General features: G+C 40.4%; 5 non-coding genes across 5 annotated transcripts; 4 read left to right on the plus strand and 1 right to left on the minus strand.

Moving 5' to 3' along the window:
• The first annotated feature begins 1438 nt into the window (after positions 1-1438).
• On the plus strand, positions 1439-1512 carry TRNAN-GUU (transfer RNA asparagine (anticodon GUU)). Its single transcript has one exon. It is a non-coding gene; the product is annotated as a tRNA-Asn (tRNA).
• Positions 1513-6032: 4520 nt separating this feature from the next.
• TRNAN-GUU (transfer RNA asparagine (anticodon GUU)) lies at positions 6033-6106 on the plus strand. Its single transcript has one exon. It is a non-coding gene; the product is annotated as a tRNA-Asn (tRNA).
• A 4101-nt stretch (positions 6107-10207) lies between these two features.
• On the plus strand, positions 10208-10281 carry TRNAN-GUU (transfer RNA asparagine (anticodon GUU)). Its single transcript has one exon. It is a non-coding gene; the product is annotated as a tRNA-Asn (tRNA).
• A 1830-nt stretch (positions 10282-12111) lies between these two features.
• On the minus strand, positions 12112-12183 carry TRNAL-CAA (transfer RNA leucine (anticodon CAA)). Its single transcript has one exon. It is a non-coding gene; the product is annotated as a tRNA-Leu (tRNA).
• Positions 12184-12445: 262 nt separating this feature from the next.
• Positions 12446-12519, plus strand: TRNAN-GUU (transfer RNA asparagine (anticodon GUU)). Its single transcript has one exon. It is a non-coding gene; the product is annotated as a tRNA-Asn (tRNA).
• Positions 12520-15706: the final 3187 nt, after the last annotated feature.

Genomic DNA, 15706 nt, shown 5'->3' on the forward strand with positions numbered 1-15706 from the left:
CCTTTTATGGTTTGGTTTGAATATAGAAAATGCTGAGAGGTCGCGAATCTCCTTCTGGTCCTTTGGCACGAGTTGTACTGGGATTTAGGATTTTGACTAGTGTTTTTGATCCGAGACACGTTTGCTGTTGACAGAAAAGTTCAGTTGATATGCAATGATGAAGTTTATAAAACACAACTATTTAGCAGAGGTTGGTTTCGATCCATCGACCGCTGGGTTTCACAATGTGAATTATGGCCTACAAATACAGTCGAGCAATTTTCTAGTAAACCATTTCTCTGTATATAGAGAACCAAACTGGGGGAATGAAAAAAAACTTACCTAGTTTGTAGAAAAAAGTTGTAATGCAGCACAATCCCAAGCGAAAAGATTGATCTTTTATGGTTTGGTTTGAATATAGAAAATGCTGAGAGGTCGCGAATCTCCTTCTGGTCCTTTGGCACGAGTTGTACTGGGATTTAGGATTTTGACTAGTGTTTTTGATCCGAGACACGTTTGCTGTTGACAGAAAAGTTCAGTTGATATGCAATGATGAAGTTTATAAAACACAACTATTTAGCAGAGGTTGGTTTCGATCCATCGACCGCTGGGTTTCACAATGTGAATTATGGCCTACAAATACAGTCGAGCAATTTTCTAGTAAACCATTTCTCTGTATATAGAGAACCAAACTGGGGGAATGAAAAAAAACTTACCTAGTTTGTAGAAAAAAGTTGTAATGCAGCACAATCCCAAGCGAAAAGATTGATCTTTTATGGTTTGGTTTGAATATAGAAAATGCTGAGAGGTCGCGAATCTCCTTCTGGTCCTTTGGCACGAGTTGTACTGGGATTTAGGATTTTGACTAGTGTTTTTGATCCGAGACACGTTTGCTGTTGACAGAAAAGTTCAGTTGATATGCAATGATGAAGTTTATAAAACACAACTATTTAGCAGAGGTTGGTTTCGATCCATTGACCGCTGGGTTTCACAATGTGAATTATGGTCTACAAATACAGTCGAGCAATTTTCTAGCAAACCATTTCTCTGTATATAGAGAACCAAAATGGGGAAGTGAAAAAAAACTTAGCTAGTTTGTAGAAAAAGATGCAATGCAGCACAATTTAGCAGAGGATGGTTTCGATCCATCGACCTCTGGGTTATGGGCCCAGCACGCTTCCGCTGCGCCACTCTGCTTGTGTTAACAGATGTACAGAGTAAAATTCTAATGACTGTTTGTGTTCAGGTCGATGACATGTAAATTTTCAGCCATTACATATTTGTTGGCGACTAGAGTACTCCTGGGGTTCTGCAATTGTTTCTTTGTTTTTTTTTGCTTTCTTGTGTCATATTATTGTTGAAAATCATTAGAGGAAATGGTGTCTGACCATTGTTTAAGGTTCCGGTTAAAACTGGTGGGTGCGTCCGGCTGTTAGACGAAAGTTCGGCAGGCGTTTGTGTCTCTGTGGCGCAATCGGTTAGCGCGTTCGGCTGTTAACCGAAAGGTTGGTGGTTCGAGTCCACCCAGGGACGTTGGTTCCTTTTGCTTGGGTAGCATGCTACAGTTGAAGACGTTTTCACATTGGTGCTCAGCATCTCCATAAAGTAAAAGCACTGTTGCTGCCTAAGATTTGAATTCACAAGGCAAACTGGAGAAAAAACTTTCCGGTTGTGTTTCTGTCTACATGTCCAGAAAGAGCATAGCTGTCTGGTATTTGCCAGAAGGTTGAAAACATCTGATAGAATACACAAAACTTCCTTCGAGCCGGAATTGAACCAGCGACCTAAGGATTGCTAATTTAGATCTACAGTCCTCCGCTCTACCAGCTGAGCTATCGAAGGCTTGATTTAGCCATTGTTGAAAGTCTTCAAGGTTTGGACGTGTGTGCCACGAGCAGGTGGCATAAACAATTCACTCGGCCAACTGAAAAAGGAATCCAAAGATTGTATTGGAGAATGCGGGCATCGATCCCGCTACCTCTCGCATGCTAAGCGAGCGCTCTACCACTTGAGCTAATCCCCCATGCCCGACGAACGCCATTATCAGTTTCACGCCACACCATGTCACAGTTTACTTATAGTCAAATGTGCCATTGAGTGCTTTTTTTTTTTTTTTTTTTAAGTACAGATTCCTTTCTCCCATATTTGAAGAACATCTACGGAGTTCACAATGTGAATTATGGCCTACAAATACAGTCGGGCAATTTTCTAGCAAACCATTTCTATGTATGTAGAGAACCAGACTGGGGGAGTAAAAAAAACTTACCTAGTTTGTAGAAAAAAGTTGTAATGCAGCACAATTCCAAGCAAAAAGATTGACCTTTTATGGTTTGGTTTGAATATAGAAAATGCTGAGAGGTCGCGAATCTCCTTCTGGTCCTTTGGCACGAGTTGTACTGGGATTTAGGATTTTGACTAGTGTTTTTGATCCGAGACACGTTTGCTGTTGACAGAAAAGTTCAGTTGATATGCAATGATGAAGTTTATAAAACACAACTATTTAGCAGAGGTTGGTTTCGATCCATCGACCGCTGGGTTTCACAATGTGAATTATGGCCTACAAATACAGTCGAGCAATTTTCTAGTAAACCATTTCTATGTATATAGAGAACCAAACTGGGGGAATGAAAAAAAACTTACCTAGTTTGTAGAAAAAAGTTGTAATGCAGCACAATCCCAAGCGAAAAGATTGATCTTTTATGGTTTGGTTTGAATATAGAAAATGCTGAGAGGTCGCGAATCTCCTTCTGGTCCTTTGGCACGAGTTGTACTGGGATTTAGGATTTTGACTAGTGTTTTTGATCCGAGACACGTTTGCTGTTGACAGAAAAGTTCAGTTGATATGCAATGATGAAGTTTATAAAACACAACTATTTAGCAGAGGTTGGTTTCAATCCATTGACCGCTGGGTTTCACAATGTGAATTATGGTCTACAAATACAGTCGAGCAATTTTCTAGCAAACCATTTCTCTGTATATAGAGAACCAAAATGGGGAAGTGAAAAAAAACTTAGCTAGTTTGTAGAAAAAGATGCAATGCAGCACAATTTAGCAGAGGATGGTTTCGATCCATCGACCTCTGGGTTATGGGCCCAGCACGCTTCCGCTGCGACACTCTGCTTGTGTTAACAGATGTACAGAGTAAAATTCTAATGACTGTTTGTGTTCAGGTCGATGACATGTAAATTTTCAGCCATTACATATTTGTTGGCGACTAGAGTACTCCTGGGGTTCTGCAATTGTTTCTTTGTTTTTTTTTGCTTTCTTGTGTCATATTATTGTTGAAAATCATTAGAGGAAATGGTGTCTGACCATTGTTTAAGGTTCCGGTTAAAACTGGTGGGTGCGTCCGGCTGTTAGACGAAAGTTCGGCAGGCGTTTGTGTCTCTGTGGCGCAATCGGTTAGCGTGTTCGGCTGTTAACCGAAAGGTTGGTGGTTCGAGTCCACCCAGGGACGTTGGTTCCTTTTGCTTGGGTAGCATGCTACAGTTGAAGACGTTTTCACATTGGTGCTCAGCATCTCCATAAAGTAAAAGCACTGTTGCTGCCTAAGATTTGAATTCACAAGGCAAACTGGAGAAAAAACTTTCCGGTTGTGTTTCTGTCTACATGTCCAGAAAGAGCATAGCTGTCTGGTATTTGCCAGAAGGTTGAAAACATCTGATAGAATACACAAAACTTCCTTCGAGCCGGAATTGAACCAGCGACCTAAGGATTGCTAATTTAGATCTACAGTCCTCCGCTCTACCAGCTGAGCTATCGAAGGCTTGATTTAGCCATTGTTGAAAGTCTTCAAGGTTTGGACGTGTGTGCCACGAGCAGGTGGCATAAACAATTCACTCGGCCAACTGAAAAAGGAATCCAAAGATTGTATTGGAGAATGCGGGCATCGATCCCGCTACCTCTCGCATGCTAAGCGAGCGCTCTACCACTTGAGCTAATCCCCCATGCCCGACGAACGCCATTATCAGTTTCACGCCACACCATGTCACAGTTTACTTATAGTCAAATGTGCCATTGAGTGCTTTTTTTTTTTTTTTTTTTAAGTACAGATTCCTTTCTCCCATATTTGAAGAACATCTACGGAGTTCACAATGTGAATTATGGCCTACAAATACAGTCGGGCAATTTTCTAGCAAACCATTTCTATGTATGTAGAGAACCAGACTGGGGGAGTAAAAAAAACTTACCTAGTTTGTAGAAAAAAGTTGTAATGCAGCACAATCCCAAGCAAAAAGATTGACCTTTTATGGTTTGGTTTGAATATAGAAAATGCTGAGAGGTCGCGAATCTCCTTCTGGTCCTTTGGCACGAGTTGTACTGGGATTTAGGATTTTGACTAGTGTTTTTGATCCGAGACACGTTTGCTGTTGACAGAAAAGTTCAGTTGATATGCAATGATGAAGTTTATAAATCACAACTATTTAGCAGAGGTTGGTTTCGATCCATCGACCGCTGGGTTTCACAATGTGAATTATGGCCTACAAATACAGTCGGGCAATTTTCTAGCAAACCATTTCTATGTATGTAGAGAACCAGACTGGGGGAGTAAAAAAAACTTACCTAGTTTGTAGAAAAAAGTTGTAATGCAGCACAATCCCAAGCAAAAAGATTGACCTTTTATGGTTTGGTTTGAATATAGAAAATGCTGAGAGGTCGCGAATCTCCTTCTGGTCCTTTGGCACGAGTTGTACTGGGATTTAGGATTTTGACTAGTGTTTTTGATCCGAGACACGTTTGCTGTTGACAGAAAAGTTCAGTTGATATGCAATGATGAAGTTTATAAAACACAACTATTTAGCAGAGGTTGGTTTCGATCCATCGACCGCTGGGTTTCACAATGTGAATTATGGCCTACAAATACAGTCGAGCAATTTTCTAGCAAACCATTTCTATGTATGTAGAGAACCAGACTGGGGGAGTAAAAAAAACTTACCTAGTTTGTAGAAAAAAGTTGTAATGCAGCACAATCCCAAGCGAAAAGATTGATCTTTTATGGTTTGGTTTGAATATAGAAAATGCTGAGAGGTCGCGAATCTCCTTCTGGTCCTTTGGCACGAGTTGTACTGGGATTTAGGATTTTGACTAGTGTTTTTGATCCGAGACACGTTTGCTGTTGACAGAAAAGTTCAGTTGATATGCAATGATGAAGTTTATAAAACACAACTATTTAGCAGAGGTTGGTTTCGATCCATCGACCGCTGGGTTTCACAATGTGAATTATGGCCTACAAATACAGTCGAGCAATTTTCTAGTAAACCATTTCTCTGTATATAGAGAACCAAACTGGGGGAATGAAAAAAAACTTACCTAGTTTGTAGAAAAAAGTTGTAATGCAGCACAATCCCAAGCGAAAAGATTGATCTTTTATGGTTTGGTTTGAATATAGAAAATGCTGAGAGGTCGCGAATCTCCTTCTGGTCCTTTGGCACGAGTTGTACTGGGATTTAGGATTTTGACTAGTGTTTTTGATCCGAGACACGTTTGCTGTTGACAGAAAAGTTCAGTTGATATGCAATGATGAAGTTTATAAAACACAACTATTTAGCAGAGGTTGGTTTCAATCCATTGACCGCTGGGTTTCACAATGTGAATTATGGTCTACAAATACAGTCGAGCAATTTTCTAGCAAACCATTTCTCTGTATATAGAGAACCAAAATGGGGAAGTGAAAAAAAACTTAGCTAGTTTGTAGAAAAAGATGCAATGCAGCACAATTTAGCAGAGGATGGTTTCGATCCATCGACCTCTGGGTTATGGGCCCAGCACGCTTCCGCTGCGCCACTCTGCTTGTGTTAACAGATGTACAGAGTAAAATTCTAATGACTGTTTGTGTTCAGGTCGATGACATGTAAATTTTCAGCCATTACATATTTGTTGGCGACTAGAGTACTCCTGGGGTTCTGCAATTGTTTCTTTGTTTTTTTTTGCTTTCTTGTGTCATATTATTGTTGAAAATCATTAGAGGAAATGGTGTCTGACCATTGTTTAAGGTTCCGGTTAAAACTGGTGGGTGCGTCCGGCTGTTAGACGAAAGTTCGGCAGGCGTTTGTGTCTCTGTGGCGCAATCGGTTAGCGCGTTCGGCTGTTAACCGAAAGGTTGGTGGTTCGAGTCCACCCAGGGACGTTGGTTCCTTTTGGTTGGGTAGCATGCTACAGTTGAAGACGTTTTCACATTGGTGCTCAGCATCTCCATAAAGTAAAAGCACTGTTGCTGCCTAAGATTTGAATTCACAAGGCAAACTGGAGAAAAAACTTTCCGGTTGTGTTTCTGTCTACATGTCCAGAAAGAGCATAGCTGTCTGGTATTTGCCAGAAGGTTGAAAACATCTGATAGAATACACAAAACTTCCTTCGAGCCGGAATTGAACCAGCGACCTAAGGATTGCTAATTTAGATCTACAGTCCTCCGCTCTACCAGCTGAGCTATCGAAGGCTTGATTTAGCCATTGTTGAAAGTCTTCAAGGTTTGGACGTGTGTGCCACGAGCAGGTGGCATAAACAATTCACTCGGCCAACTGAAAAAGGAATCCAAAGATTGTATTGGAGAATGCGGGCATCGATCCCGCTACCTCTCGCATGCTAAGTTTCACACCACACCATGTCACAGTTTACTTATAGTCAAATGTGCCATTGAGTGCTTTTTTTTTTTTTTTTTTTTTTTTTTTAAGTACAGATTCCTTTCTCCCATATTTGAAGAACATCTACGTAGTTCACAATGTGAATTATGGCCTACAAATACAGTCGGGCAATTTTCTAGCAAACCATTTCTATGTATGTAGAGAACCAGACTGGGGGAGTAAAAAAAACTTACCTAGTTTGTAGAAAAAAGTTGTAATGCAGCACAATCCCAAGCAAAAAGATTGACCTTTTATGGTTTGGTTTGAATATAGAAAATGCTGAGAGGTCGCGAATCTCCTTCTGGTCCTTTGGCACGAGTTGTACTGGGATTTAGGATTTTGACTAGTGTTTTTGATCCGAGACACGTTTGCTGTTGACAGAAAAGTTCAGTTGATATGCAATGATGAAGTTTATAAATCACAACTATTTAGCAGAGGTTGGTTTCGATCCATCGACCGCTGGGTTTCACAATGTGAATTATGGCCTACAAATACAGTCGGGCAATTTTCTAGCAAACCATTTCTATGTATGTAGAGAACCAGACTGGGGGAGTAAAAAAAACTTACCTAGTTTGTAGAAAAAAGTTGTAATGCAGCACAATCCCAAGCAAAAAGATTGACCTTTTATGGTTTGGTTTGAATATAGAAAATGCTGAGAGGTCGCGAATCTCCTTCTGGTCCTTTGGCACGAGTTGTACTGGGATTTAGGATTTTGACTAGTGTTTTTGATCCGAGACACGTTTGCTGTTGACAGAAAAGTTCAGTTGATATGCAATGATGAAGTTTATAAAACACAACTATTTAGCAGAGGTTGGTTTCGATCCATCGACCGCTGGGTTTCACAATGTGAATTATGGCCTACAAATACAGTCGAGCAATTTTCTAGTAAACCATTTCTCTGTATATAGAGAACCAAACTGGGGGAATGAAAAAAAACTTACCTAGTTTGTAGAAAAAAGTTGTAATGCAGCACAATCCCAAGCGAAAAGATTGATCTTTTATGGTTTGGTTTGAATATAGAAAATGCTGAGAGGTCGCGAATCTCCTTCTGGTCCTTTGGCACGAGTTGTACTGGGATTTAGGATTTTGACTAGTGTTTTTGATCCGAGACACGTTTGCTGTTGACAGAAAAGTTCAGTTGATATGCAATGATGAAGTTTATAAAACACAACTATTTAGCAGAGGTTGGTTTCAATCCATTGACCGCTGGGTTTCACAATGTGAATTATGGTCAACAAATACAGTCGAGCAATTTTCTAGCAAACCATTTCTCTGTATATAGAGAACCAAAATGGGGAAGTGAAAAAAAACTTAGCTAGTTTGTAGAAAAAGATGCAATGCAGCACAATTTAGCAGAGGATGGTTTCGATCCATCGACCTCTGGGTTATGGGCCCAGCACGCTTCCGCTGCGCCACTCTGCTTGTGTTAACAGATGTACAGAGTAAAATTCTAATGACTGTTTGTGTTCAGGTCGATGACATGTAAATTTTCAGCCATTACATATTTGTTGGCGACTAGAGTACTCCTGGGGTTCTGCAATTGTTTCTTTGTTTTTTTTTGCTTTCTTGTGTCATATTATTGTTGAAAATCATTAGAGGAAATGGTGTCTGACCATTGTTTAAGGTTCCGGTTAAAACTGGTGGGTGCGTCCGGCTGTTAGACGAAAGTTCGGCAGGCGTTTGTGTCTCTGTGGCGCAATCGGTTAGCACGTTCGGCTGTTAACCGAAAGGTTGGTGGTTCGAGTCCACCCAGGGACGTTGGTTCCTTTTGCTTGGGTAGCATGCTACAGTTGAAGACGTTTTCACATTGGTGCTCAGCATCTCCATAAAGTAAAAGCACTGTTGCTGCCTAAGATTTGAATTCACAAGGCAAACTGGAGAAAAAACTTTCCGGTTGTGTTTCTGTCTACATGTCCAGAAAGAGCATAGCTGTCTGGTATTTGCCAGAAGGTTGAAAACATCTGATAGAATACACAAAACTTCCTTCGAGCCGGAATTGAACCAGCGACCTAAGGATTGCTAATTTAGATCTACAGTCCTCCGCTCTACCAGCTGAGCTATCGAAGGCTTGATTTAGCCATTGTTGAAAGTCTTCAAGGTTTGGACGTGTGTGCCACGAGCAGGTGGCATAAACAATTCACTTGGCCAACTGAAAAAGGAATCCAAAGATTGTATTGGAGAATGCGGGCATCGATCCCGCTACCTCTCGCATGCTAAGCGAGCGCTCTACCACTTGAGCTAATCCCCCATGCCCGACGAACGCCATTATCAGTTTCACGCCACACCATGTCACAGTTTACTTATAGTCAAATGTGCCATTGAGTGCTTTTTTTTTTTTTTTTTTTAAGTACAGATTCCTTTCTCCCATATTTGAAGAACATCTACGTAGTTCACAATGTGAATTATGGCCTACAAATACAGTCGGGCAATTTTCTAGCAAACCATTTCAATGTATGTAGAGAACCAGACTGGGGGAGTAAAAAAAACTTACCTAGTTTGTAGAAAAAAGTTGTAATGCAGCACAATCCCAAGCAAAAAGATTGACCTTTTATGGTTTGGTTTGAATATAGAAAATGCTGAGAGGTCGCGAATCTCCTTCTGGTCCTTTGGCACGAGTTGTACTGGGATTTAGGATTTTGACTAGTGTTTTTGATCCGAGACACGTTTGCTGTTGACAGAAAAGTTCAGTTGATATGCAATGATGAAGTTTATAAATCACAACTATTTAGCAGAGGTTGGTTTCGATCCATCGACCGCTGGGTTTCACAATGTGAATTATGGCCTACAAATACAGTCGAGCAATTTTCTAGTAAACCATTTCTCTGTATATAGAGAACCAAACTGGGGGAATGAAAAAAAACTTACCTAGTTTGTAGAAAAAAGTTGTAATGCAGCACAATCCCAAGCGAAAAGATTGATCTTTTATGGTTTGGTTTGAATATAGAAAATGCTGAGAGGTCGCGAATCTCCTTCTGGTCCTTTGGCACGAGTTGTACTGGGATTTAGGATTTTGACTAGTGTTTTTGATCCGAGACACGTTTGCTGTTGACAGAAAAGTTCAGTTGATATGCAATGATGAAGTTTATAAAACACAACTATTTAGCAGAGGTTGGTTTCAATCCATTGACCGCTGGGTTTCACAATGTGAATTATGGTCTACAAATACAGTCGAGCAATTTTCTAGCAAACCATTTCTCTGTATATAGAGAACCAAAATGGGGAAGTGAAAAAAAACTTAGCTAGTTTGTAGAAAAAGATGCAATGCAGCACAATTTAGCAGAGGATGGTTTCGATCCATCGACCTCTGGGTTATGGGCCCAGCACGCTTCCGCTGCGCCACTCTGCTTGTGTTAACAGATGTACAGAGTAAAATTCTAATGACTGTTTGTGTTCAGGTCGATGACATGTAAATTTTCAGCCATTACATATTTGTTGGCGACTAGAGTACTCCTGGGGTTCTGCAATTGTTTCTTTGTTTTTTTTTGCTTTCTTGTGTCATATTATTGTTGAAAATCATTAGAGGAAATGGTGTCTGACCATTGTTTAAGGTTCCGGTTAAAACTGGTGGGTGCGTCCGGCTGTTAGACGAAAGTTCGGCAGGCGTTTGTGTCTCTGTGGCGCAATCGGTTAGCGCGTTCGGCTGTTAACCGAAAGGTTGGTGGTTCGAGTCCACCCAGGGACGTTGGTTCCTTTTGGTTGGGTAGCATGCTACAGTTGAAGACGTTTTCACATTGGTGCTCAGCATCTCCATAAAGTAAAAGCACTGTTGCTGCCTAAGATTTGAATTCACAAGGCAAACTGGAGAAAAAACTTTCCGGTTGTGTTTCTGTCTACATGTCCAGAAAGAGCATAGCTGTCTGGTATTTGCCAGAAGGTTGAAAACATCTGATAGAATACACAAAACTTCCTTCGAGCCGGAATTGAACCAGCGACCTAAGGATTGCTAATTTAGATCTACAGTCCTCCGCTCTACCAGCTGAGCTATCGAAGGCTTGATTTAGCCATTGTTGAAAGTCTTCAAGGTTTGGACGTGTGTGCCACGAGCAGGTGGCATAAACAATTCACTCGGCCAACTGAAAAAGGAATCCAAAGATTGTATTGGAGAATGCGGGCATCGATCCCGCTACCTCTCGCATGCTAAGTTTCACACCACACCATGTCACAGTTTACTTATAGTCAAATGTGCCATTGAGTGCTTTTTTTTTTTTTTAAGTACAGATTCCTTTCTCCCATATTTGAAGAACATCTACGTAGTTCACAATGTGAATTATGGCCTACAAATACAGTCGGGCAATTTTCTAGCAAACCATTTCTATGTATGTAGAGAACCAGACTGGGGGAGTAAAAAAAACTTACCTAGTTTGTAGAAAAAAGTTGTAATGCAGCACAATCCCAAGCAAAAAGATTGACCTTTTATGGTTTGGTTTGAATATAGAAAATGCTGAGAGGTCGCGAATCTCCTTCTGGTCCTTTGGCACGAGTTGTACTGGGATTTAGGATTTTGACTAGTGTTTTTGATCCGAGACACGTTTGCTGTTGACAGAAAAGTTCAGTTGATATGCAATGATGAAGTTTATAAATCACAACTATTTAGCAGAGGTTGGTTTCGATCCATCGACCGCTGGGTTTCACAATGTGAATTATGGCCTACAAATACAGTCGGGCAATTTTCTAGCAAACCATTTCTATGTATGTAGAGAACCAGACTGGGGGAGTAAAAAAAACTTACCTAGTTTGTAGAAAAAAGTTGTAATGCAGCACAATCCCAAGCAAAAAGATTGACCTTTTATGGTTTGGTTTGAATATAGAAAATGCTGAGAGGTCGCGAATCTCCTTCTGGTCCTTTGGCACGAGTTGTACTGGGATTTAGGATTTTGACTAGTGTTTTTGATCCGAGACACGTTTGCTGTTGACAGAAAAGTTCAGTTGATATGCAATGATGAAGTTTATAAAACACAACTATTTAGCAGAGGTTGGTTTCGATCCATCGACCGCTGGGTTTCACAATGTGAATTATGGCCTACAAATACAGTCGAGCAATTTTCTAGTAAACCATTTCTCTGTATATAGAGAACCAAACTGGGGGAATGAAAAAAAACTTACCTAGTTTGTAGAAAAAAGTTGTAATGCAGCACAATCCCAAGCGAAAAGATTGATCTTTTATGGTTTGGTTTGAATATAGAAAATGCTGAGAGGTCGCGAATCTCCTTCTGGTCCTTTGGCACGAGTTGTACTGGGATTTAGGATTTTGACTAGTGTTTTTGATCCGAGACACGTTTGCTGTTGACAGAAAAGTTCAGTTGATATGCAATGATGAAGTTTATAAAACACAACTATTTAGCAGAGGTTGGTTTCAATCCATTGACCGCTGGGTTTCACAATGTGAATTATGGTCTACAAATACAGTCGAGCAATTTTCTAGCAAACCATTTCTCTGTATATAGAGAACCAAAATGGGGAAGTGAAAAAAAACTTAGCTAGTTTGTAGAAAAAGATGCAATGCAGCACAATTTAGCAGAGGATGGTTTCGATCCATCGACCTCTGGGTTTTGGGCCCAGCACGCTTCCGCTGCGCCACTCTGCTTGTGTTAACAGATGTACAGAGTAAAATTCTAATGACTGTTTGTGTTCAGGTCGATGACATGTAAATTTTCAGCCATTACATATTTGTTGGCGACTAGAGTACTCCTGGGGTTCTGCAATTGTTTCTTTGTTTTTTTTTGCTTTCTTGTGTCATATTATTGTTGAAAATCATTAGAGGAAATGGTGTCTGACCATTGTTTAAGGTTCCGGTTAAAACTGGTGGGTGCGTCCGGCTGTTAGACGAAAGTTCGGCAGGCGTTTGTGTCTCTGTGGCGCAATCGGTTAGCGCGTTCGGCTGTTAACCGAAAGGTTGGTGGTTCGAGTCCACCCAGGGACGTTGGTTCCTTTTGCTTGGGTAGCATGCTACAGTTGAAGACGTTTTCACATTGGTGCTCAGCATCTCCATAAAGTAAAAGCACTGTTGCTGCCTAAGATTTGAATTCACAAGGCAAACTGGAGAAAAAACTTTCCGGTTGTGTTTCTGTCTACATGTCCAGAAAGAGCATAGCTGTCTGGTATTTGCCAGAAGGTTGAAAACATCTGATAGAATACACAAAACTTCCTTCGAGCCGGAATTGAACCAGCGACCTAAGGATTGCTAATTTAGATCTACAGTCCTCCGCTCTACCAGCTGAGCTATCGAAGGCTTGATTTAGCCATTGTTGAAAGTCTTCAAGGTTTGGACGTGTGTGCCACGAGCAGGTGGCATAAACAATTCACTCGGCCAACTGAAAAAGGAATCCAAAGATTGTATTGGAGAATGCGGGCATCGATCCCGCTACCTCTCGCATGCTAAGCGAGCGCTCTACCACTTGAGCTAATCCCCCATGCCCGACGAACGCCATTATCAGTTTCACGCCACACCATGTCACAGTTTACTTATAGTCAAATGTGCCATTGAGTGCTTTTTTTTTTTTTTTTTTTAAGTACAGATTCCTTTCTCCCATATTTGAAGAACATCTACGTAGTTCACAATGTGAATTATGGCCTACAAATACAGTCGGGCAATTTTCTAGCAAACCATTTCTATGTATGTAGAGAACCAGACTGGGGGAGTAAAAAAAACTTACCTAGTTTGTAGAAAAAAGTTGTAATGCAGCACAATCCCAAGCAAAAAGATTGACCTTTTATGGTTTGGTTTGAATATAGAAAATGCTGAGAGGTCGCGAATCTCCTTCTGGTCCTTTGGCACGAGTTGTACTGGGATTTAGGATTTTGACTAGTGTTTTTGATCCGAGACACGTTTGCTGTTGACAGAAAAGTTCAGTTGATATGCAATGATGAAGTTTATAAATCACAACTATTTAGCAGAGGTTGGTTTCGATCCATCGACCGCTGGGTTTCACAATGTGAATTATGGCCTACAAATACAGTCGGGCAATTTTCTAGCAAACCATTTCTATGTATGTAGAGAACCAGACTGGGGGAGTAAAAAAAACTTACCTAGTTTGTAGAAAAAAGTTGTAATGCAGCACAATCCCAAGCAAAAAGATTGACCTTTTATGGTTTGGTTTGAATATAGAAAATGCTGAGAGGTCGCGAATCTCCTTCTGGTCCTTTGGCACGAGTTGTACTGGGATTTAGGATTTTGACTAGTGTTTTTGATCCGAGACACGTTTGCTGTTGACAGAAAAGTTCAGTTGATATGCAATGATGAAGTTTATAAAACACAACTATTTAGCAGAGGTTGGTTTCGATCCATCGACCGCTGGGTTTCACAATGTGAATTATGGCCTACAAATACAGTCGAGCAATTTTCTAGTAAACCATTTCTCTGTATATAGAGAACCAAACTGGGGGAATGAAAAAAAACTTACCTAGTTTGTAGAAAAAAGTTGTAATGCAGCACAATCCCAAGCGAAAAGATTGATCTTTTATGGTTTGGTTTGAATATAGAAAATGCTGAGAGGTCGCGAATCTCCTTCTGGTCCTTTGGCACGAGTTGTACTGGGATTTAGGATTTTGACTAGTGTTTTTGATCCGAGACACGTTTGCTGTTGACAGAAAAGTTCAGTTGATATGCAATGATGAAGTTTATAAAACACAACTATTTAGCAGAGGTTGGTTTCGATCCATCGACCGCTGGGTTTCACAATGTGAATTATGGCCTACAAATACAGTCGAGCAATTTTCTAGTAAACCATTTCTCTGTATATAGAGAACCAAACTGGGGGAATGAAAAAAAACTTACCTAGTTTGTAGAAAAAAGTTGTAATGCAGCACAATCCCAAGCGAAAAGATTGATCTTTTATGGTTTGGTTTGAATATAGAAAATGCTGAGAGGTCGCGAATCTCCTTCTGGTCCTTTGGCACGAGTTGTACTGGGATTTAGGATTTTGACTAGTGTTTTTGATCCGAGACACGTTTGCTGTTGACAGAAAAGTTCAGTTGATATGCAATGATGAAGTTTATAAAACACAACTATTTAGCAGAGGTTGGTTTCAATCCATTGACCGCTGGGTTTCACAATGTGAATTATGGTCTACAAATACAGTCGAGCAATTTTCTAGCAAACCATTTCTCTGTATATAGAGAACCAAAATGGGGAAGTGAAAAAAAACTTAGCTAGTTTGTAGAAAAAGATGCAATGCAGCACAATTTAGCAGAGGATGGTTTCGATCCATCGACCTCTGGGTTATGGGCCCAGCACGCTTCCGCTGCGCCACTCTGCTAAATAGTTGTGTTTTATAAACTTCATCATTGCATATCAACTGAACTTTTCTGTCAACAGCAAACGTGTCTCGGATCAAAAACACTAGTCAAAATCCTAAATCCCAGTACAACTCGTGCCAAAGGACCAGAAGGAGATTCGCGACCTCTCAGCATTTTCTATATTCAAACCAAACCATAAAAGGTCAATCTTTTTGCTTGGGATTGTGCTGCATTACAACTTTTTTCTACAAACTAGGTAAGTTTTTTTTACTCCCCCAGTCTGGTTCTCTACATACATAGAAATGGTTTGCTAGAAAATTGCCCGACTGTATTTGTAGGCCATAATTCACATTGTGAAACCCAGCGGTCGATGGATCGAAACCAACCTCTGCTAAATAGTTGTGATTTATAAACTTCATCATTGCATATCAACTGAACTTTTCTGTCAACAGCAAACGTGTCTCGGATCAAAAACACTAGTCAAAATCCTAAATCCCAGTACAACTCGTGCCAAAGGACCAGAAGGAGATTCGCGACCTCTCAGCATTTTCTATATTCAAACCAAACCATAAAAGGTCAATCTTTTTGCTTGGGATTGTGCTGCATTACAACTTTTTTCTACAAACTAGGTAAGTTTTTTTTACTCCCCCAGTCTGGTTCTCTACATACATAGAAATGGTTTGCTAGAAAATTGCCCGACTGTATTTGTAGGCCATAATTCACATTGTGAACTCCGTAGATGTTCTTCAAATATGGGAGAAAGGAATCTGTACTTAAAAAAAAAAAAAAAAAAAGCACTCAATGGCACATTTGACTATAAGTAAACTGTGACATGGTGTGGCGTGAAACTGATAATGGCGTTCGTCGGGCAT

The sequence above is a fragment of the Dendrobates tinctorius genome, unplaced genomic scaffold (genome assembly GCF_039654945.1).
Source record: "Dendrobates tinctorius isolate UK_male_01 unplaced genomic scaffold, ASM3965494v1 ptg000251l, whole genome shotgun sequence".
Taxonomy (NCBI): Eukaryota; Metazoa; Chordata; class Amphibia; order Anura; family Dendrobatidae; genus Dendrobates; species Dendrobates tinctorius.